This window comes from Peromyscus californicus, unplaced genomic scaffold (assembly GCF_007827085.1).
Source record: "Peromyscus californicus insignis strain IS unplaced genomic scaffold, ASM782708v3 Scaffold_14__1_contigs__length_90479793_seg_2, whole genome shotgun sequence".
In the NCBI taxonomy this organism is placed as follows: Eukaryota; Metazoa; Chordata; class Mammalia; order Rodentia; family Cricetidae; genus Peromyscus; species Peromyscus californicus.
In genome coordinates this window covers 30,691,851-30,716,469 of record NW_026294436.1, presented here as the reverse complement: position 1 = coordinate 30,716,469, position 24,619 = coordinate 30,691,851, and positions in this window count along the sequence as shown.

Sequence of the window (24,619 nt, the reverse complement as noted above, 5' to 3'; positions counted from 1 at the left end):
CATGGTTGTAGAAACCAGTACCATATTGACAACTCAGCCAAGTCCTGCTACCAGCTTGAGATGTTCTCTTACCTGCTTAGACTGCAGTTACACTTGCATCTGTGAGCTGATGTAGTGAAACATTTTCCTAGGCCATTGTTTCCAAGCAGGAAATTCCTTCAGTGGCATTCTCAGTTCAGATTATTTCCTATCAAATGATTTAAATTTCCAGAACATGTCATCAGTGGTTGGGTTCCTCCTTCTAAGAACTTCCTATTTTTTCCATGCACAGCAGGATTCTCTATTGATCCTAATCAAAGTATTAACATTCACAAGTGCTTATTCTATGTAATTTTTCTTAGCAAGTTTAAATTTGGTCATATTCCCATCCTTAACAAATTTCACATTTCACAAGCCTCTCTTTCCCTTCCCCATCTCTCCTTTCTCTTTCACTACCCCACCTACATATGTAATTCTAAATAAGAACTTCCTCTTTTATTCAGGTATCTCCTTAACAAGTGTTGTGTGACCTCAAAAAGGCATCTATTAACCCAAGATATGGCATCAATGACGAAATCAAAGAGAGGATTCCTTTCCAGCCCAGTGAACCAGTGTGCTTACTGATGTAACATGAATCTTTTTTTTTTTTTTTTTTTTTTTTTTGGTTTTTCGAGACAGGGTTTCTCTGTGTAGCTTTGTGCCTGTCCTGGAACTCGCTTTGGAGACCAGGCTGGCCTCGAACTCACAGAGATCCCCCTGCCTCTGCCTCCCGAGTGCTGGGATTAAAGGCGTGCGCCACCACCGCCCAGCAACATGAATCTTAAAAGGTCTTACTAAAGAAAACCCGGAGCCAAATATTGAAAGATCAGAGAAATACAACCAGCCACAGCCAACCACATCTTACCAACTCCTCAGCCTCCAGAGCGAAACTTCCTGTTTCCTCATGCCTTGTACACCTTTCTGTGCCCTGCCATCTTCCTTCCTTCCTAGTGCTGAGATTAAAGGCGTGTGTGCTTCCCAAGTACTTGGTAGCAAAGACATGAGATCTCAAGTGCTGAGAATAAAGGTGTGTGCCTGGCTCTGTTTCCAGTATTGCCAGGGTCCAGCCTCAGCAGTTTCAGGGGTCTGAAGGATGGGATACCTGGAAGGCGCAATAACAACTCAGAGACAATGTTCATGCAAGCTGACAGGTCACTTCTGGCTTTTGCAGTTGCTAAGTTTCTTTTTCTTCCGTGGCTTCTCTTAGCTACTCTTAGCTTCTCTTAGTTTCTCTTAGCTTCTCTAACTTCTCTTGCTTTAGTTTCTGCTTTTGCCCTGGTGACCTCAGTCTTTTATCATAAGAAAAGGGGGAACAGAAAGAAAAGGGGAAATCACCCAATACAAAATGTTCTCATGATTCCAAAGATTATTCTTAGAAAATCATCAATATATTCTTCATCATCTTTTACTAAACACAGGAACTATCCCAGACTTAACACCAAAGCAAGCATAATCTAGTTTTATTATTAATGATTACACAATCTTTTGAGCACTTGACCCAAAGGTCACGCAATTTCACAAAAAAGGTAAAAATAAGAACAGTGGTCAATGTACCAGACAGTCATTTCCTACTCACACAGTCTGCTCCAACCTCAAGACCCCTTTAGCCGCCTAAGTTCCTCCTCAGCCCTCTGCAAACACTAAGTCCCATGACTGGTGGGCTACAATGACCTCAGACAAGAAATCTGTCCCTGCAAGTCAGCAACTTCTGTCCTTCTATATCCAACAATTTCAAGGAAGACTTAATCTAATTTATAGAGCTTCTATGAAAGGAAGCTCATCTTTCTTGGCAGCTCTTTTCAATCTAGGAACCCAGTAAAGCTTGTAGCAATCACTCCATCAATTGTCACATTATCTCCACACTCCTTCAGGAGGAATAAAAAATATCTGAATTAAAGTTGCCATCTCCCTTTCTTGGTGGAGGCCACTATTCTCCTCCTATTCTAGGTTCCCACACTTTTAGTTTGTCATCCCATCTATATGTTACTCCATCCACAGTCTTCAGCCAATACCCCTTAGGGTCTCAAGTTTTACACAATGCCCTTGGAATATCCTCCGAAACTGAATTATTCATCATGGCCAATTTAAGTCCAGTGTGTTGATACACATCATATCATGTGCTATAGTTGACCATACATCCAGTACAGTTTATCCAAGCCTAAAAAGCTTCTCCAGGCTGCAGGTTCTTTTCCATGAACTGCATAACTGCCTTAATCCCAGCCTGAGTGATCATCTCTGCATAATTTCCTGTGAAATTTACTTCACTCCTTTCCTGTATCACAGAAATCACCACTGGTCTAAGAACACAGAACATGAAGATCAGATTGAAGAAAAAGACTAGTATTACAAGAAGTATTTATATGGAGGAGGACATGACATGTGCACACCATAAAGCATGACCTTGGGACACGTAGGCATTCCTTCCTGCCTTGGCCCTCTAGAGGCATGCTAAGCAGAAGATCCGGAGGAGGGTTGGTGGTCCACAATCTTGGGTCCCCTTTTCTCCAATCTCTGCTGGCAGCACGTCAGCCATCTTATATGCCGTCCCTGTCACAGTATGGCCTTGAACTCACAAAGATCTCTGCTTCCTGAGTGATAGGATTAAGGGTGTGTGCCATCACTGGCTTGCCTCTATGTCTAATCTAGTGCCCGGCTCTGTTCTCCGATGCCCAGATAAGTTTATTAGTGTACACAATATATTGAGGTACATGATATATCACCATATACTGTAGTGAAGAGATGGCTCAGGGAGTGGTTAAGAGCACAGGCTTTGCTGGCCCCCCCATGGGAGAACTTACCCTTTTGGAGGGGGGATGAGGAGCTGATGAGGGGGCTAGGCAGAGGTAGGGGAATTGGGAGGAGTGATGGGAGGGGGTTCTGTGATTGATATGTAAAATGAATAAAATTTTTTAAATAAAAAAGGAGCACTTTTTTTCTCTTTTGAAAGATAGAAGTTCAGTTCCGGGTACCACATTGGAAGCTCACATCATCCATGATTCCAGTTACAGGAGGATTTGGTCCCTCTCCTCTGGCATCTATAGTCACCAGTCATGCACATAATCCACATATATGCATGCAAGCAAGGCACTCGTACACACAAAACAAGCCTAATTAATTTTTTTTTGAAAAATTCAACAAAATCTTTAATCTAGCACTTGACCACCTTTGATAAAGGAACATTTGCATACTATTTTTGAATGTCTTAAAAGTTTCATCTCATTATAAAAGCAGCACATAGTAACACTTCATTTCCTTGTTAAATTTTTGTACAGGATGTGGTCTTCAGCATGTGGGAGGAAGATACTTGAAAAATTCTGTCATTCATGAGCTCAGCAGTATGATCTGCCTGGAGCTAAAACCTCCTACATAGACATGATGGTAATAGATGAAAGGAAGGGAGTAGCAGGAAGGTCCATTGACTGCCGTTCAATTTACTGAAATTGCCCATTTAGAATAGTTACTTAGACATTATAAGCTTCAGTCTCTCCACTGCAAAGCCTGAATGCACTGAGCTGGCATAGGTGTGGGCTCTCTCTCTCTCTCTCTCTCTCTCTCTCTCTCTCTCTCTCTCTCTCTCTCTCTCTCTCTCTCTCTCTCTTTCTCCCTTCAATGCACTTTCAGGAAAAGGAAGAGGCGACTATAAACTTGAGAAAATAGATGAACTGTACTACCGAGGAAGGAGCTTGTGGTGCAAAGCAGCCAAATGCAGATCTGTACTTTGATCAGAAGGGTCCGGTAGAGCTCTTAGCACAAAAGCATCTTAAGGGCAGACTGTGTGAGGGCTTCATTTGTGTGAGCATCTGGCCTTTCTCCCACATTGGGAGCCTGACTAACAAAACTGCATTCCTCAAAGAATATTTTCAGAGCAGCCATTTTTATTTTTTCTTCTTTATAAAAGTAATCTTTAGTTTGTAATTTTAAGTATTCTGAGAAATTAGATATCTCTTGATCTTTTATAGAAAGCCTCCTTTAAGCTTTATGAAATGCTTCAGAAAATAGAAGGATTAAGGTATTGCGTGCATGAAGGAATTTAGCTAAAGAATATTCTTTTCTTAAAGAATGTAGTTTTCTAGGCTGATAGTACTTCTTCCTTAACAAATCAGAGTGTTGCAAATTTAAATGTCTGTGTCAAGAAATGAAAGATACTCAAAGCTAAAATGACCCAGATTCCTATACCCTACAATGCAGCTTGACCATGGATAACAGATATCATTTTCTTGCTTATGTAGCAAAATTAACCTTCAAAAATGTAAGTGTGAAATAACCTTTAAAATTTTTCTCTTATAATTATGATGCTTCTCTTGCTATGAAAACAGAAAATCCACAGATTTCCTCGAGCTATTAATAATATTTATTAGCTCTCTTTTTCTCATTTTTCTGGATTCAATTAACAGGTGTGTAGTTGGGATAACACAAGTAAAAAGATCACATATTACTATATTACAGAGGTCTAGCTAAAGTTATTCAGATCTTTGGACTTCTACTGTATCAGCACCTTTTTTGGACAGGAGAAATATAATCATTTATTTTCTCTCCAATGTTATAAGTATTCATGCTGTGGGATTTCTTTCTGTATGTTGTGAATATATGTTGCTCCCATTGGTTAATAAACGAAGCTGTTTGGCCTCTGGGAAAGCAGCTTAGAGGCAGATGGGAAATTCAAGTGGGGATACAAGGGGGAGTCAGGGTAGATGCAAATGCTGCAAGCTGCCACCAGGAGAAAGGAAGATGTGAGAGAACAGGTAATGCCATGAAGCCACATGGCAAAACATACATTAATAGAAATTGGTTAAGTTGAGATGTAAGAGCTAGTTAGCAAGAAGCCTGAGCCATAGGCCATACAGTTTATAGTTAATATAAGCCTCTGAGTGATTATTTTATAAGTGGCTTCAAGAGATCAGGTTGGAGAGATTCATCCAGACTGTGGGGCTAGGCAGGATAGAGAAACTTCCCTCTACATTTGGTGTTCCAACATGGGGTAAGAATTTCCACCTAAAACTTGAGAAAGCTTTAAAAAGGGGTTCTAAAATAGAGCTAAAAATCATCTTCCTAGTTGTGTCTGTCATGGGAGCTGTAATACAGAGATACCTCGACATGTGGGCTTGACCTATAACACGGCTGCTGGGGATGTCTTTCTGTATGCTGTGAATGTGTTGCCCTGATTGATTGATTAAAAACAAAAACAAACAAACAAACAAACAAAATGCTGATTAGTCAGTAGCCAGAGAGAAAATATAGTATAGGTGGGATGAGCAGAGAGGAGAATGCTGGAAAGTGGAAAGCTGAGTGAGGAGACAAGATGTAAAGGTACCAGTAAGCCACAAGCCACGTGGCAAGGTATAGATTTATAGAAATGGGCTAATTTAAGATGTAAGATCTAGCTAGCAAAAAGCCTGAGCCATTAGGCCATATAGTTTTACTATAAGCCTGTATGTGTTTACTTGGGTTTGAGCGGCTGCAGGCCCAGGTGGGACTGGAGAAAACCCCAGCTACAGATCTCTGTGAGTTTGAGGCCAGCCTGGTCTACAGAGCAAGATCCAGGACAGGTATCAAAACTACAGAGAGAAACCCTGTCTCAAAAAACAAAACAAACAAACAGACAAACAAAAAGTAGATTCAATAATCTACCCTTTCATCCTATCATATCTATATCCTCCTTTCTTCTTTAGAAAGAGATTACATTCATAACCAACCCCTTTTCAATAAAAATAAACATTTATGAACAATATTTGGGGAATTGGGGAGTAGCTCTTCATACTACTTTCTTCTGATTGGGGGTACTGACAATCTATGGGGATCCTGAGAAAATTCAAGATAATGGTCAAGTAATGGGAAGACTAGCTGTAATCTGTGTTGATAGATACCATCTGTCAAGGTTCAGAAGGTCTTGCTTGATCGATCCATTTTAACCTGGAATGAATCCGCAGCCTCTTGATTCCTGAGGAAACAAAAGCAGAGCCTCCTTTCCAAAGCAACATATTCTTAGATCCAAATTTTAAAGTCAAGATACCTTTAAAATATATATATTGGTTTAGCTTAGCAGGCTTTACAATGAAATGTCTTTCTGCTGTTAGCTCATTAGCAGTAAAAAAAAAAAATCAAAGAAAACACAATATACATAATCCAGGATCTCTGTGTATTTTCCATCTTTATGTGACTATTTCTTTTATATTAATTTTATTGTCTCTTTAGAGACTTTATTTTTAAAAACTGTTTATTTCTTTATATAACTGCCTATACTCATTTTCCTCTCTCTTCCAAGCCTATGTACATTTTCATAAATATTGTAAACCGTTTAGAGTTTTATTCCATCTGAATCTATCTTATTGTGTATCTATAATTTTTTTGACCAGGAAAAGGTACATTTACTGCCAGCTCTGGGAGCCATGCTCACAGCCAACTCTGGGAAGAAGTGGGTCTATGCACCCATCACCAGTGTGTAGCTCAGAAAACTTTTTTTTTGTCAGTACTAGCAAAAGCAAAATCCACCAAACAGCATGGCTTTGAGATACCTCTGTGCACTGGGGTGGGAATCTGCCATGTGCAGTTGAAGTTTTCTCCAGTTCTGCCTGGGCCTGCAGTTGCTCAGACCCAAATAAATACACAGAAGATTATATTAGTTAAAACTGTATGGCCTAATGGCTCAGGCTTTTTGCTAGCTAGATCTTACATCTTAAATTAACCCATTTCTATAAATCAATACCTTGCCATGTGGCTCATGGCTTACTGGTATCTTTACATCATGCTTCTCATGGCAGAGGCTGGCAGTGTCTCCTCACTCAGCCTTCCACTTTCCAGCATTCTCCTCTCTGCCTGTCCCACCTACACTATACTTCCTGCCTGGCTACTGGCCAATCAGCATTTTATTTATCAATCAATCAGAGCAACACATTCACAGCATACAGAAAGACATCCCCAGCAGAGATCCACCTGGCTCTGCCTCCTGAGTGCAGGGATTAAAGGCATGCACCACCGCCACCAACTTCAAATCTACTTTTAAAGAGCAATAACTTGTTTGAAATGTTTTTTTACCTTGCTATGGATTTTAATTTATTGATACAAATTTAAAGTTAATTTTGTTTTACTATACATATATATACATATATATGTATATATACTCTTGTTTAAGATATTATGTTTATACAACTCATTTAAAATTATAATGCAGAACTAAGAAACACAGATTAAAGTCATCTATGATAATCAAACTTATAGTCATGTTAGTGAATTTTTCTAGGTATACATAGATATATTTCAATTAGATAGGTAATCTTCAAACACTTCAAAAGCCTACAGAATATGACAGTTAAAATGTTTTAAAAACTTAGACTTTTCTGGACAGTGAGACACGTCTGCTCCTGGCAGCATCAATTTACTTCAAAGAGGAAGATGGGCATTGAAGACACTCCATATGGAATTTACCTTCATCTTGGCAAAACTGGCCATTTTGGCAAGAAACTGCTCTTGCCTAGACTGCTTGACAGCATGTTGTATAAAGTGGACATACAGAATCCATAGGAAAATGACCACTAAACTTTGCCTAAATAGGGCAAGATGGTCCTTCAGGTTCCTGCTTCATGGAAGATACTGCCAGACATTTTGCAGGACACAGAGGAAAGTGACAGATAAACTTTACCAATAGGTGAGACAATCCTTCAAATTTCCTGCTTCACAAAAAAGTCTGCCAGCAACTCTAGGCCTGTAGGCTGAAGATGGATGCCCCAATTTTGCAGAGGAACTCTGGGTTACTGTCCAGGCAGCCAGCTGTCTCTGTCATTTCTAGAAATTTGGAAGTTGCTTACAATGCACTTCCTGTTTACTTATGTAATATAATATCTTTCTGGGTTTGTTTGTTTGTTTGTTTTTGAGACAGGGTTTCTCTGTTTAGCATTGTGCCTTTCCTGGAACTCACTCTGTAGACCAGGCTGGCCTCGAACTCACAGATATCCTCCTGTCTCTGCCTCCTGAGCGCTGGGATTAAAGGCATGCTCCACCACCGCCCAGCTTCCTTCTGGGGTCTTAAGAGGAAATCATCTTCATAAAAATGCCCAGAAGAACAGGATATTTCCATGAAATAATTAAATTACATTAGGGTCAATGGGGATTTCCACATACCCATTCACACCACGCCAGATACCAGACAAAAATGGCAGCAGCAAACATAAAGGCAGAGCGGCAGCAAGAGACTCTCAGGGCCTTGCTATCTGAGGTTTACCCATCAGAGCTTTGATAGACCAATCTCCTGAAGTCAACTGCTACCTGCTGCTCCTCTGACATGACCACTGGCATTATAGTTTTATTTTCCCCCAACTCTCCACATACTATTACAATTTTAACTACACTGAACAAAGGTTCTTAAAACATCTTAACATGATACTTATTTCTCATTCCTTCATTTTAACACTTGATGTTATTCAGTTTCTAAGGTTCTTTCCATTTGTCTTCCACGGTTCTCAATATGTCTTTTAAGACCCAATCTAAACAAGTATAAAACACTGTTAAACGCTTTTAAATAGTGGCATGACCTTAACTTGTGTAGCTGGAAATGTAAAGGAAGGGCATATTTTTAAATGAACTTACCAGACTGGTTCTTTCCCCAATTTCCATTGGTTACCATATCTGTGGCCTTTGGCGTCAGGATTTCCTGGATTCTGTCGAAGAATAGAGACCAGCATCCAAAAATCTGAATTGGAAAGTTTAGTATATAGGTAAGCAAGGCTGAATTGTATTTTATACACACTTTCCCTCAATAAATCTATCACAAATAGAATTTTAAAAAGCTAGAACTCGCCGGGCGGTGGTGGCGCACGCCTTTAATCCCAGCACTCGGGAGGCAGAGCCAGGCGGATCTCTGTGAGTTCGAGGCCAGCCTGGTCTCCAAAGCGAGTTCCAGGAAAGGCGCGCAAAGCTACACAGAGAAACCCTGTCTCGAAAAACCAAAAAAAAAAAAAAAAAAAAAAAAGCTAGAACTCAGAGTGGTGAGTTTCTAAAGCAGGACTGTCTCTGGAAGCCTATTTTCTGAACTATGGGTGTTGCTGATGTCTAATAACCAGAGATATGGATGTATTTGTTTGGACAGTGTTCAGAAATACTTGAGAATGAGAGTTACCTAATTAAATGTAATGGATCAACGCTGATACTTGTAGGCACTTGTTACAATGGGAAGAAACATTCAGCTTTCCCAAAGGAATCTGAGCACTGAAAATATTTTCATTTCATACTTGCAGATTTCAAGATCCAAAGGTAGATAACAACTTCTAAAATCTATCTCATCACTGCAGAGAATATTCTTTCCTAGAAGCCCTAAGTAAGCCAGTCTTAACGACTTATGGCCAAAATCTGATCATATGCTTATTCCTGAATGAGGGTCTGTAGCCTTAGAGATGCTTTACTATAATTAGCTTACTCCAGTGTGTTTTAGGACAAATCAACATGAAAAAGAAGTGGCATCATTTGATTGATATAAATAGACTGGATATTACCCTGGAACTGACAAATTGGGAAATGGACAGTGTTCTGGGCTCTGAGAATCCTTCCCTGCATCTTTTCTTATCTAGCAGGGTCTGTGCACTACCTTTTTGGTAACCTTCACATGCCCTGGCAAGTAACTGCCTACCTTCCTCCCTACTAGGAAGCAGTTAATGAGCTTCAGAGAATTTCTTTAAATATTTATTCTGGTACAGTAAAGCCAAAAAACAATTCCTCAGAAGCATTTCTCAGAAAGATTGTCTAGGGTCCTCTATACAATGTGCAAATTTTTAATTCAAACTTTTAATATTTGTGTGAACTCTTGTGAGTTGAAGGACAACTACGAATACACAATGAAGGTCTTTCACTAGATGAGTCTTTAGGAATGAGAAAATCTTATCTAGGTAGCAAGAGGTGCTCCAACATTTCCATGTAACCATGCAGGTGGAGGTTAATAGTGTTGTGTGTGATGCTTCAGATAAAAATATTAAATAATGAGATTTCTTTCAGATAAGTGCACAAGTACCTTTGCTTCTGTCATTATCCATGACATACCTGATGGTTATAGATGTCTTTATCACACCAGATGAATAGAAAGAAAAAAAACAGTAAGTGCATATCAAAAAAGAGATTGAATGCCAGTGCATATTATGTGGAAATAACTATTACACTTTTCCCTAAAGGGACTTTTGGGCAGTTACTCAGATAATTTATTTAAGGAGTTTGGGCTATCTATACATTTCAAGGACTTATTGAAGCTGTTTTAGTTGATAAGAGTACACAAATCTTGACGTTCATCACCAACTCCCAACAGAACAGAAGCATTATACCAGATATAGAAATATACTCAGGATATGGAGTACTGGCTCATGAAATATTAAATGCAGTCTGGACAAACACATAAAATAATTCATCACATCTCAAAATACTAGGAAACGTGCAATTTATATTGGTACACCTTATAATTGACACACAATTGCATTGTATCTTTGATCTGAGAGTCAAACCCACAGTGTGTAAAACAAATGTAACCTATGAAACTCTTTATTTAAAATCATCATAATAAATATCTTTAAAGTGACAAAAAGGACAGTAAATCTTAAACACCTAAAAGATACTACTCTGATATGTTCCCATTATATTATTCTTTAGCTTATTAGTCTCACTTCTGAAAAACAAATTGTAGCATGAATCTTAAAAGGTCTTATTAATAAAAGCAAGCCCAGGGCCAGGTTTTGGGGTGAATGCTGGAAGATCAGAGAAAAAGAACAAGCCACAGCTAACCTCACCTCAGCAACTTCTCAGCTGATCTTGTTTCCTCAAACTGGAAGCCTCTGTGTCCTCATCCAAATGGATCTCAGCTGAACTGCTGCTAAAAACTTAAAAGCTTATCCAGGCTCTAGTTCCTGGTCCTCATGCCTTATAGACCTTTCTACTTCCTGGGATTAAAGGTGTATGTCACCCTGCCTGGTGGTTTCCAGTGTGGCTTTGAACTCACAGAGATCTGGGTGGATCTCTGCCTCTAGAATGCTAGGATTAAAGGTGTGTGTGCCACCATTTTCTGGCCTCTATGTCTGTCTAGTGGCTGTTCTGTTCTCTGACCCCAGATAAGTTTATTAAGGTGCACAATATATTGGGTACACAATATCACCACAACAAATAGGTAAAAAAGGTTGACAGATGACTACTGTACAATCAAATGCTTCATGATCTTAATTTAAGGCCCCCTTCAGAAATTTCATACATACTCATGAAGCTTTTCTATTTCTTGGTAGATTAGTGGGGGTCAGAAGACAGCCTCTGGGAGTCATTTCTTCCCTTTTACTTTTATTTGGGTTCTAGAGATTGAACTCTGATCAAGAGAATTGCACAACAAATCCCTATACCACTGAGTCATCTCAGCATCCCAAGAAAGACCATTAAAAGCTGAAAGACTCTGTTACTACAAGACTAGAACAACATTACATTAAGAAAGGTTCTATCAGACTTTCCAGGGTATAAATTTAGAAAGGAACAAACCAGCATAACTCCAGAAAAGTATTAGATTATGTATTCAGCATAAGCAAACCCTAAGCATACAGACAAACAACAGTTCAGTCTTCCACTACTGCAACCGCTCTGGTACCAGTCCTGCAACTTAGATCACTGTTATTATCACAAGGACAGATCTGTTACCACAAGCTGTAGGAAAGGGAAAATGAGAAGTTTGAAACGTTTATGGATGCTTCAACTTAGTATTTAATCAAAAGGAAATAAAAACAAACGAACAAACAAGACTCTGGACCAACTCAAAGGAAGACTTATTGGAAAAAGAAATAAGTGTCCAAAACAAGAAACATCTATAGGCTTAGTTGAAATCAGAAACATATATAAGAATAATTGAAAGATTGAGGTGGGCAAGAGAATGTGACTTGGATTGAAATATGGGGATAAGAGAATCTAAAGCAAAGGTGTTTAAAGTTGTTTTGTGTTAGTGGTAACAAAATATCTGTTCATTAATGAACACCAGAAAGCATATAGGATGTAAATGACACTAAATAACTCAAGAAGATACAAATGATAAGACCAGATGATGGCAGCTAGCTTGGATCATTGGGTATACTATTTCAGGTACAAAGGGTGCATGAATCCAGCAGTCAGGGTAACAGAACTACAGTTCCTCCTACATTCTTGCTGTTTTTCCAAGGAGGAGGGTTCTTCTAGTTCATAGAAAAATTACTTTTGTAATATGTAAGAAACTATATTTCAGTGGAGAATTTAATATACATTAGAACTCTTTGAGAATGAACTAAATATTGCCCTACTTTCAATGGATCCTAAAATTATCAACAGCATCCAACAAAACCTTCCTGTTAGGTTCCTTCAGGATCACCATGAAAGAAGAAACATGCCTCCCTCTGTCCAGTACTATTGAGCTTCCAAGGACTAACGTGCCAAAGAGTGCACAAGGACTAGAAGCTTTACTTAATTCTGGATCCTGTTCCTCTGACCATGAGGAGTCAACTGATGAAGCCCTGAGGAAACCTTCATCATGACAATTTCACAGTTGGACACAAGCACATTGCTGTGTTCTCCGTTCTATAATCACTACTCTCACGTGCACATTCAAATAAATATCCTATTTATCCATCTCCATCTTGCCCCCCCCAGACAATCAATTACATAATATAGTAAAGAAAATAGTTCTGCAAGCTACAGAGATTAATTTTATCCAGTTCTACTTACAGTAAACTTATCTAAAGAAAAATAATCAAAGAAATACACATTTGTGTTTAGCATGATGGTATTCCAAAGACAGAATAGCAACTATTGTAGTGATTATTATCCAAACAAACTAAGTTTTTAGTTGGTAACATTAAAAGAAGAAAGATATATAAGATCTAAAGAGAAATCACAATAAGTTGATAATTTTAAACATCAAAGAATATGAAAGTAAGTACAGCATGGATTGACTTTTTTCTTTCCTTTTGGTCAAATCCATTAATAATGTTTTAAGTATCCACTTTGTTTACCAAATAAGTTTCTTTAAGAAATAATTTAAAAACTTGTAACTGAAGTAGCAAAAGGAACATTTGCAGTGATGCTTACAAAATAATGAAACAATATTAAAAGACTATATTTCACTTTTTTAAGTTTTTAATATATGTGGTGGTAGCAAAAGGGCAAAACTCTTAGATATGTTTGAAGTATTTTAAAATCTCTTTTGAAAATACTGTTCTACAGAAGTTGTAATGACTATTCTTGGTTGTCAACTTGAATACATCTGGAACTAACTAAAACCCAAGCAGATGGGTATATCTGTGAGGGATTTTTCTTAAATCATTTGAAGTGGGAAGACCCAACTTCAATCTAGATCTTTTGAAGTGGGAAGATCCACCTTATGTTTGGGACACACTGCCTGGTGACAGTCTATATAAAGGACATGGAAGAAGGAAGCTTGCTATACTTACCTGCTTGTCTAATTCTTCACTATAGACTGAAGATCAACTGAGACATTTAGCCTCATGGACTGAACTGGACTTCTGGGCTTTTGTTAGTAGAATGTAGGTATTCATTCTATTCCTCTAGAGAACCCCGACTAATAAGGAAGGTAGTAGATGGATACAGTATCAAGTAATAGGTAAATAAATTTATAAATAAATGTCTAAATTGAATAGGGCTTTCTAACACCAACTCTTGTGCATTCAACATACAAAGTCTGAGACACAAAAGCTTCTGTAGGTGTTGATACGATTTTTGCTTGTGATATGATTTACACTGGTTTCTCAAATGCATTTGCTTGCTCAGTTCAATTTGCATGCTTCATGGAGATTAACTAGCTTGTACCATAGCTAAAACATAGAAGAGAAAAGAAAGTCATTAATGTAGTTATTGCCCTAGTGTATTGTTTATGATATGACAAGCACAAAAAGAAGATAGACACACAGTGAGGGTGTTATAAAATTTAGCAAGAAATGTTTTTTTTTTTTCTGGAATAAAATGCAATTTAATGGTTTGGCGGTTGAAGCAGCTTAGGAAAAGTGGTAAAGTATATAATGAGTAGATGCTGTCAGAGAAGAACCAGGATATTAGCATGAATGAACCTTGATGGCCACATTACCTTTGCTTTTCCAAAATGGCACCTCATCCTCATGTATTTTATGAACTTGTTCAGAAAGACTTCTAAACGTTAATTTGTGCTGTAGTAAAATTATATTACATGAAGTGTTTTAAATACTGAGGCTCAGTATGATTAATTGATGCTAAAACTACTGTGCTGCTATAGAAAGCTAGTGAACTTATCTTCAATAAATGGAGCCAAAGACTTCAGTTATCTGCCCACTGTCCATAATTTCAGTTTATACGTTTAGGCTTATAAAAAATAATTCTAAAAGAAAACAAGTCCTATAAATTTATTTAGAAATTGTCAGGAGTTTGCATGGTCATTTACTCCTGTTTCCTGAGATGGATACAGGATATAAAATTTCAATTATTGTCTCAGTGAAAAACTTAAGTCTGTCTTGCACATTTTCACAGGAACATTTCTATGCAGATTTGTGAATCTTCACAGGAAAAGGATAAACTGACCATTTGGTTGTCAAAAAGATTGAATTCTCATATCATTCAAGATGTGCATTACACAATTCTTTCCAAATCATATATGAATTTAAACCTTCGTTATATCCTAATTGCAAAAAGCCATAAAACTTTCATTTATCTTTTCACCATATCTGTTTTCAATATTTATTATATTCTTTTCTGCTTCATACACATTGGCATCAGGTATTAGCATATTTTCATCTCCTGATTCTCTCATTTGTATTTAATGCCTCTTTTTGAAAATAAAGGAAATATATCAACTAGTAGATAAATTTAGTAGAGTAAGAAACCTCTCAGAATTTCCCTTACAAACATGCACAGGCAATGTCATTTTTATAAGGGAAAAGGGGGGAACCACACATGATGACTAACTTCAGTTGCAAGTTGGCAGGTCTAAATAATTGACTGTCTAGATTAGCGTGAATTCTGAGAATTTATTGAAATATTTTCTTAACCCAAACAATTAAGTTGGGAAGATTTGCCTAAAATGTGATCAGGACCATTTCATTGTCTGGTCCTAGACAGGATGAAAAAGAGAGGAGGGGAAGGGCAGGAAGCCAAGCTAAAGCATGGGCTGCTCTCTGGTACTGATGATGAATGTGATGTGATCAGTGTCCTCAGGCTCCTGCTATTGTGTCTTCCCTGCTAGGATACACTATAACCTGGAACCTGAACCAAAGAGAGCCATTCTCCATTTATTTACTTTTATCCAAGTGTTTTATCATAACAAGAGGAGAACAAGCCAATACACAGAGTACCTAGTTTTAAAATAAGAACATGAAATGGATGAGAGTAGCTTCATCACCTTCCTCCAACCCTAAGGAGCATGACATGGAGCTAAACACTGCCTTGTAGGGAAGATGGAACTAAGATTTCAAACCTTAGATTGGAAAGCAAATGCAGTTTATCAGTTGTGAAACCAGGGAGTAAAGCTTTAGAGCCTCTGTGTCCAGGTCATCGAATGCATATAAAACCTGTGCACCTCCTACCTGACACTATTGATGTGATTAAGAAGGCAAGACTAGGTAGGTCATGGGCCTAAGAAAAAGCCTGCTGCTATTAATCTGCTAAAGAAACACAGCAATAAACCAACTCCTGAAGACACACTGCTATATCCATATATCGGGGCATGGCTCAATCATCATCAGACAAAGTTCTTCTTGCAGTAGATGAGAATTAACACAGAGAACCACAGCTTCACAATGTAAAGAGAGAGGAGCTTTGGTATCTCATTCCTAAACGGGATGTCTTCATCAAACTCCTTCCCTCGAGTCTCAGAAGTGTATGTGGAAGAGGAAACACACAGACTGTAAGAACAAATGGTGGTAGTTGACTTTGGGTAAACAGCATCTTCCACACAAAATTGAACTGATACACAGATGATGTCAAAGAAACTGTAACAGCACTCAGAAGAACTAAACAGGTCCAAACCAGATAAAATGCCAGCACTGAGAAGAGGCAATAGACACAAAGCCCCAACCCTAACCAAGAGGCTATTTGCCATTTATACCTGTTTGGAATGAGAAAAGCTGTTCTCTTCAATAGGCTGTCCCTGGGTGTATCAACCACACTCCAGGGCAGATTCTATGTCCAGGTGTAGTTCCTCAACAAAAAGGGACTCCTTATTTGGATTGATCTGTGATGGAAGGCTTTTGTTTCATTTTGTTGTTTGGTTGTTCACTTGTTTGCTTTGTTTTGCTTTAGCTTATTGGTTGCTCATTTTGATTTTTTTTTTGTTTTGGTTTTGATCTTTTTCATTTTTTGGAGGAAGAGGGAACATGAAGTTGGGAAGGTAGGAAGGTTGGGAGGACCTTGTAGGAGTTGAGGGTGGAGAAAATATAATCAAAATATATTACATGAACAAAGTAATTTAAAAATAAACTTTCTTAAGATAAAACTTAGATAAAAGCTGGAACTTCTACAGGTCGTAGTCACGTGCTAACAACTTCCATCACTGGCACATGGCAACATGACAAAACTAGTTTCGGTGGCTTGGAGCTTTAAGCCATAAGATTTCAGCTTAGTAAAAGAATGACCTCTACTGTTTATCGACCAAGCTGGTGAACTTGAGTGCAAAGTAAGACTCCCCTGGCTATAGATAATATAGAGACATTAAAACAGATAATTACCTGGAAAATCCTTCTTGGAGGTAGGCATGGTGAGACTCAACACTAGGCAGCCCTCCTTGACAACTGTTCCTAGTCCAATGCCTGAAGACCCTCATACATCTAGACAGAAGGTCTTGCAGCTTCAACAACATGAACTTGTGTTGTATTCTAAAAACTAACCAGATGCAATAATATTAGACCATAAAAAGATTCCAGCAGCAAGCAGGTGGCAAAATGGTCTTGGTCTGCCTCTGTTCTACCCTTACACCAGTGGGCTGTGAGAACCAAGGACAACACAGAATTTCCAAAACCACACGAGCCATGGGCCTGCCTGCCTTCTTCCTTTTTCATCTTCCAAGGCAGTAGAACAGAGAATGTCCTTGTCCCTTTGGAGAAGATAGGAAAATAGGCAACATGTTACTTTGGAGTTCAGTGTTACATCCAGCTGGGGAAGCCCAATGCTGCACATATCATCATGACACCTGTCTACAAAATGGTTACTGTAAAGAAGCCATCTGGTTCCATTTAGACTCCAGATTGAAACGTGTCAACAAAGCAACAATAAGATATCTTTCTCTATACTCCCCAAATCAATTCTGATCATCATACAAATTGTGTATTTAAAACCAAACTTGAGCCTGAAGTATCTTCAACACATCAACCACAGATGCTCAAATTAGGATTTAAGGTTCACTTAGTGCTTTCACAGTAGCAGTGACCATAAGCTCAGAGAACAGGAGAAATGGCCTGCTTGGAATTTGTAGAGGGACAAGCCTAAAGCAATCCAGACTGCAAATATGAGAGTAAGTTTCTAATGCTTCAGTGCACAGATATCATCACATGTCACAGTGCCTCAAATCACAAACTTTCAGGACCCCATCAAACAGACAAAATAAAGTCTAATGATGGGAATAAATGGTGGCTAGTATAATATCTTGAATACAGAATTTTAAAAGCCTATTCAATAGAAATTCAAGGAATACAAAGAAAGCATAGGAAAATAGTTCAAGGTTTATTACAGAAAAATAATAGAGATTTAAATAATTTTTAAAAGCTTAAAAATAAAGCCAATGTCACCATAACTCTAAGACACACATACCTTAGTGCTAACCAACAGCTCTCCAGTCGGTCATAAGACCTACTCAACAAGAAGGAAACCAAGTCTGTTACTGGAAACACAGCCCATTATCCAGGGCTAGTGAGGTCATGGGAATGGAAGAGGACCTATAACTGCCACTTTACCAAATCAATATAATTCCTAACTATTCTAAATATTTGTCCTTATATTCACAGGTAAGTATAAGGAAATGTCTCTTAGCAACAGATAGAGAACATTATAGAAAAACACAACCAATCAAAATGCAAAGTTGTTGAGCCCAGTCCCAATGGATACATCTACAAAACAACTCTCACACCTAAGGCAGAACAGGAGCAGTGGTAAGATTATAAGGGCCATAGGACCAGGGAGTTTGCTGTGAGAGTGTGCCTTCTAAAAGTGTCTGAATCACCACCCATAGAGTCTCACTAATATGACTATCTAAACATGTGCTAATCAAGGAAAGCAACAATAAGCACTCCAAAGTGGATGGGGAAAGCCCACCAGGCCTCAACCCTATACAAAGAGCTACAGGCAACTAAATAATGCTGAGAGTGGGAGAAACAGTCTTCCCCGGGGAAAAATAACCCATTGGTTATCCAATACTAAATCATCAGCCCTTAAAACATACATGAAAATAACATTGTACAGAATGACCAGGGTGCACTTGGGAATATATATGTGTATACAAATACACACATATATGAATACACATATACATGCACATGTAGCATCCATTTTCAAAAAAGGTAATGAATTTGAAAGAGAGCAAGGAGACTTTTGGGGGAGAAATTATGTGATTATATTGTAATTTCAAAAAAATGTAATATCAATAAAATGCAGTAGATACCACTTGCAAATATCTACTCATTAAGGGATGAGTCTAGAGAGCATCTTCCCAATCAAGCTAGATTTTTGTCTTGACTTCATCAGAAATATGTTGGAGTGGATATAGGAGAGTTGAAGGGGAAAGATTGACTAGATATGGTCATTGTAGATCATTGTGTACATGTACAAATTTCTCTAAGCATAAAGCTAGAATAAAGTTTAAAAGAAATGAAATTTAAAACAATTGATCAAAATCGATAAACGGACTAGTCGGTAAAATTGAAGACGGGTTATTTTGAAATACACATGAAGAGGAAAATAAAAAATGGTGAAAGAAAACAAATAATATATCCATACAAGTATGAATGCAAAGAAAAATAAATTATCATTTCCAATTTTGGTACAGTTTAGATTTCAACCATCTGTAATTTTTCATTGAAAGAAATGGATATGCTGATGTCACAAAAATTGCTCATTCTATGTTAAATATTCTTCTGCATTTCTCAAAATAAATCACCAAGTCTAATTTTAATGTGGTAGATGACGGATTGTGGGAAATGTACATGATGATCTCAGAATAGTTTACACCATATGGTCTTTTACTTTTAACTGATTAGTAAAATGTGTGACCAACTATAAAAAGAGAGAGTAAGGTAAGTAAATTTAATGCAAATTACATGCTCCATAACTCTATGTACTTTGATGGGTCCTACATACATCATAAAGGACAAAATTACTGACATATGTTAATGATTCTTCTTTGTAATAAGAAAACAAAATATGTAAAATAGAGTTTTCAAACTCACTATAAATAATTAATGTTTAATATGTTGGAATATATAAAATTGACTAAAATCTCTTTATTGTGGTTTATTAATAAATACATTTTAATTTATATGAAATTTAAAATAAATAATTGTCTGAAAAATATTATATGCATAAAATAACTTGATGTACTTAGGGAATCAGTGGTTGAGCTGAATTTTTAATGTGAACTTTAATCATGTCTCATATTTGGAAATGATATATGTTCCACATATTTCTTCTCAAGATAGTGTAGTTAAAACAATTAACTATACTTTGTTATCATTTGAAGATGCTGGATTCTTGTTTTAGAATTGCGTTGTTTCTTGAGAAACTGCATATCAGACTATTGTTATCACAAAGACTTCTGTTTAGGTAGCCTCTGATCTACCCATCCTTGAGCTGTTAGAGAAACATGAGTATAAAGTTGGCTGAGAAGCCCATATAAAGTTTAGATCTTCACCTCTTTAAGATGAGCATCACAAAAATCACCAGTCTTGCATAATACACTGTGGAAAATCTGTTAGATGAAATTAAATTTCTAAAGCCCTGTAAGAATAAATTGTACGAGCATTAGAACATGGAAGAAAAAAACAATGGCATGATGAAAGACACTGCAGCTTTTCTGAGTGACAGACTCAGACCCAGGTATTCCAAGTTTTTCATCATTCTCCTCTGTTCTGCATATAGCTATCACTTGGACTGCTGATCTTTCTGAATGGAGAGCAAGGAAAAGTCTATGCAAGATGATTCATAAAGAATTGTCCTGAGTCAGTGAAGAGAACAACTCAGCATCTCAGATTGGTGGGTGTTACGTAACGGTTTCCCTCAGGTTGAAATAATGCATCCTGGAGCAGGGAGGCTCAGGAGGGTCATGAAACTCAGAGGACACACGACTCAGCAGGCTCATGGAACTCACAAGACTCACAAGGACCCTTCGAAAAGTTATGTAAGGGGTGAGTAACTGCTGAGTGGAGAGGTTCTCCAGTGCCTGTAAACTGCACAGGAAACTCCAGTGATGCGGTTCCCTCAGCTGTCACCTGTAACACGAATCTTAAAAGGTCTTATAATAAAAAACCTGGAGGCAGACATTGGGGTGAGAACTGAAAGATCAGAGAAGCAGAGCAAGCCAGGCACAAGTTCTTACATCTATGAAATCCTCAGTCTAAAGAGAGCATGAGTTCCTGCTTCCTCACACCTTCTATACCATTCTGTGTCCTGCCATCACTTCCTGGGATTAAAGGCCTGTGTGCTTCCCAGTACTGGGATTAAAGGTGTGTGCTACCATTGCCTGGCTCTGTTTCCAGTGTGGCCTTGAACTCACAGAGATTCAGAGGGATCTCTGCCTCCCGAGTGATAAGATTAAGGGTGTGTGCCAACACTGTCTGGCCTCTGTCTAATGTAGTGGCTGGCTCTGTCTTCTGATCCTCAGATAAGTTTATTAGGGTACACAATGTATTACCACAGTCACCCATGTTGGGTGAGGTGTTTTGTTGAAGAAGCTGCCCTGTCATCCATATTTCTTAGGGAATCCTCCTCTTATGCTACTTTAAATATCCCAATGAACTCAGCAGTTCACAATCTGAACACAAATGGAGTCTTATTTCTTTGGTCTGTTATTGCCTCCTCTGTCTGAAGTGAATAGAATACCCCTAAGAAAAACTCATGTAACAATTACATCAGTAACAACTGTGAGCATCCAATTCTCACTTCCAGAGTTTCATCTGGGATCTTTCCACAGTCATTTAAGGTTTTATTTCTCTAATATTTTCTTGTGATGGATTGGACTTTATAGAGGTTAACATTACTACTTTAATTATCCTATTTAATCTTAGAATGTGCTTTTCACAATGACGCTCTTCCCCAAAATTTTGAGTTCTGTTCATCACACTGAAATCTTGAACACCAGAATATATTTATTACATCCTGTAGTGACTGAGTGATGGAATAATGGTGCTACACGATTTCTTGGGGACACCCAAAGAAGTACGTTTTTTATTCAGGATTATTAGCTTTTATTTTTGTTTTTGTTTTGGTGTGTATATGTGTGTGGCTGTGTGCATGTTTTCATATAAAGTTAAGATTATTATTTTCAATTTATATGAAGAATTATTTTGGAATTTTGATGATGATGACACTCCACCTATGGATTTGCTTTGGTAGCATGGCCATTTCACAATGTTAATCATACAGACACACGAGTGTAAGTGATCTTTCCATCTTCTGGAATCTTAATTTGCTTCTTTGATGTTTTTATGTATTTTTCTTCAAGGCTTTCACTTGCTTGATTAGAGTTATTACAAGATATTTTATGTTTAAGGATTTTGTGAAAGACATTGTTTTCCTGATTTCTTTTATAGTATAATTGCCATTTGTATGTAGGAAAGCTACCGATTTAATTTTGCAGCACATTACTTAATTAAAATTATTTCTTAGCAGTAGAATTTTCCTGGTGAAGTAATATGTGTCTTTTATGTACAAAATCATTTCTGCAAATAAAAACAATTCTGCAAATAAGGATACTTTGATGTCTTATCTTTCTATTTGCATTCCCCTGATCTTCATCGTCTTACTGCTCTAAATAAGTCTTTGAACATTATATTGAATGGGCATGGAGAGAGTGGACATCCTTTCCGTGTTCTTGATTTTAATGTAAATGTTATTTTTCTCTCCATTTAGAATGATATTGACTGTCAGCTTTCTGTAAACTGCCTTTATTATGTTGAGGTATATCCCTTTTTCCCTAGTCTCTCTAGGGAACATTATGAAGGGAAGGTGGATTTTGTCAAAGACCCTTTCTGCATCTAATGAAATGGTAATGTGATTTCCATCTTTTAGTATGTTTTTGTGGTGGGTTATGTATGTAGAACCATGCCTGCATTTCTGGGTTGAAGCCACCTTGATCACGGTATATAATCTTTTTGATACATTCTTGAATTTGGATTAGAAGTTTACTGAGAATTTTTTTTAGCTATGTTCATAATGGACTTGGTTTATAACTTTCTTTTATGTCGCATCTTTGTGTAATTTTTGTACTAAGGTATTAATGGTTTCATGAAAGGAATTTAGAAATGTTTCTTCAGCTTTTATTTTGTGAAATAATCTGAGGAGCATCAGCATTAGTTCTTTGTAGTTCTGGCAGAATTCTGCCCTGAATTCATCTGGCCCTGAACTCCTGTCAGTTAAAGTTTTTTTTAATTGCTGCTTCAATTTCAGTAGGGTTTATAATTTCTGTGGTAAATTATTAAATTTTCCTGTGTTTTCTCATCACTTTCTTGAGATCTTTGCTCCTGAAATGCACATGTTGTGTGTGAAGCAAATTCACTTTGTTTTGTTCAACAACTTGTATGAGTCTACTGAGACAGACCACCTATACACTTAAGGAATTAAAGAAAGTTGTTTTATAACTTACTGATGGGAAACAAGGGATATCATCAGAAACCTAGCATGTATTGTAATCTTGTCTCTCAGGGATCAATAAAAATAGCCACGAAAATGAAGTTTTATTTGTTGTACACAGAGATAACGTTCACTGTGGCTGAGGAACATCAGGAAGTCATGCAACCTGAGTTTTATACCCAAGGGGTCAAAGACAATCCTATGCTAACACACTGAAGAGCATCCTGTTCCCAAGAATTATTGAGATTGTCTACACTGGATTGTTCTTCTAATCCAAGATTGTTCCATTCCAAGTAAATTGTACCGTTACTCTTGAGATCTGTAACAAAGAAAGAATGAGAAATTTACCCAACTTAACACTCCTGGAGAACCTTTCTGTAATAAGGCAAAGCTCAGTTGCTAACCATAGAAGGATCCATACCATTACAACACACCGTAGGGACAGATCACTCTAATTTTTTTTGGAGTGATTGCTTTAAACTTCTAGTTAAAATGTCTGTGTCTTTCAACCAAACTCCTACTTTTAAGAAGGCAAGAATGAAAAGTCTCCCACAGCATAGATAAGTCAGCTTGCAATGGTTCCTACAGCCCCTTATTGAATAATAACACCTGACATGATAAGGAAAATGTAATAAGTGGCTATCATACTAAGCTCTAAAACCTGAGAATTACAATAGTTTCAGTCTACTAAGTTTTGGATGTCTTATTAAACAACAATAGATAATAGGTACAGGTTGTGATATCATAAAAATATATTTCCAGTAAGGACATTCATTGGCACCTAATTTCTCACTCTGAAATATAAGTTGCAAAATGTAATGAGAATGAAACATAGTATGTTAAACAAATAAGTTTTTTTTAGCCTTTCTACACAGCAAAAAGATTCTCAAAATAAGAGGGGAAAATAAACAACTGGAGAAAGAAATTTGAAGAGCATTTTGAGAGACCATTGGTACTGTAAAATACCCACAGACAAAGCATTTCTAACATCCTCAAGGGTATTCCTTAGAGACCATCTCTGTTAAACAATAGTGCTTCAGGAAATAGTATGTTTGCATTACACTATTCTGTTAAACATCTGTTGGTGTGATTTACATATAATGAGATGAATCTAGTAAGATGCAGATGAATTTCTCCAAATGGTGAAGAAAATTGTTATAATAGAAATATTATTAGCAAGAAAAATGGAAAAAAGAAAGGAAATTGAGACTAAATCTCTTGATACCTTAATATATGAGAACAATAACCCATTCCAAAGAACAATTAGTTATAAATCAGGGTAGATTTGAAAGAGAGGGTAACTCAGAGCATAAATCAAGTGCTTGGAATTTTGCCTCAATTGACATGAAGGAATAATCCCGCAATTGCAACATAAATCAAGCTTGATTTCAGAATTTCTGGGACTATGTCACTACTAGGTAACTTCTATTTTTATACACAGGAGCATCTACTTTGGCTATCCAGCACCTCCTTACTGTTGTGTGTAGAATCTAGAGGGATAACTTAGGATCTTTAGTTGATTGCTTTTCTAAGGGATATGAATATTCAAAGAGCCACACTGAAAAAAATCCACCTGATGAAGCTCATCTGCACCTGATAAAGTTGTAGCAATTGAACTAAAGATCTACAAAGATACCTCTTGTGTAGTGGAAGAAGAGAAACATAGATTTTACACATAGGTACAATATTAATTTCTTTGTTCCTAAGGGCCACTGAGGACAACTAAATTTCCTAGATAAATAGTCTCTATCATATTTCCCATATCTGATACTCTGCTTAATACAGGCCATGCAATTACTCTTAGAGGTGGTGGGATACA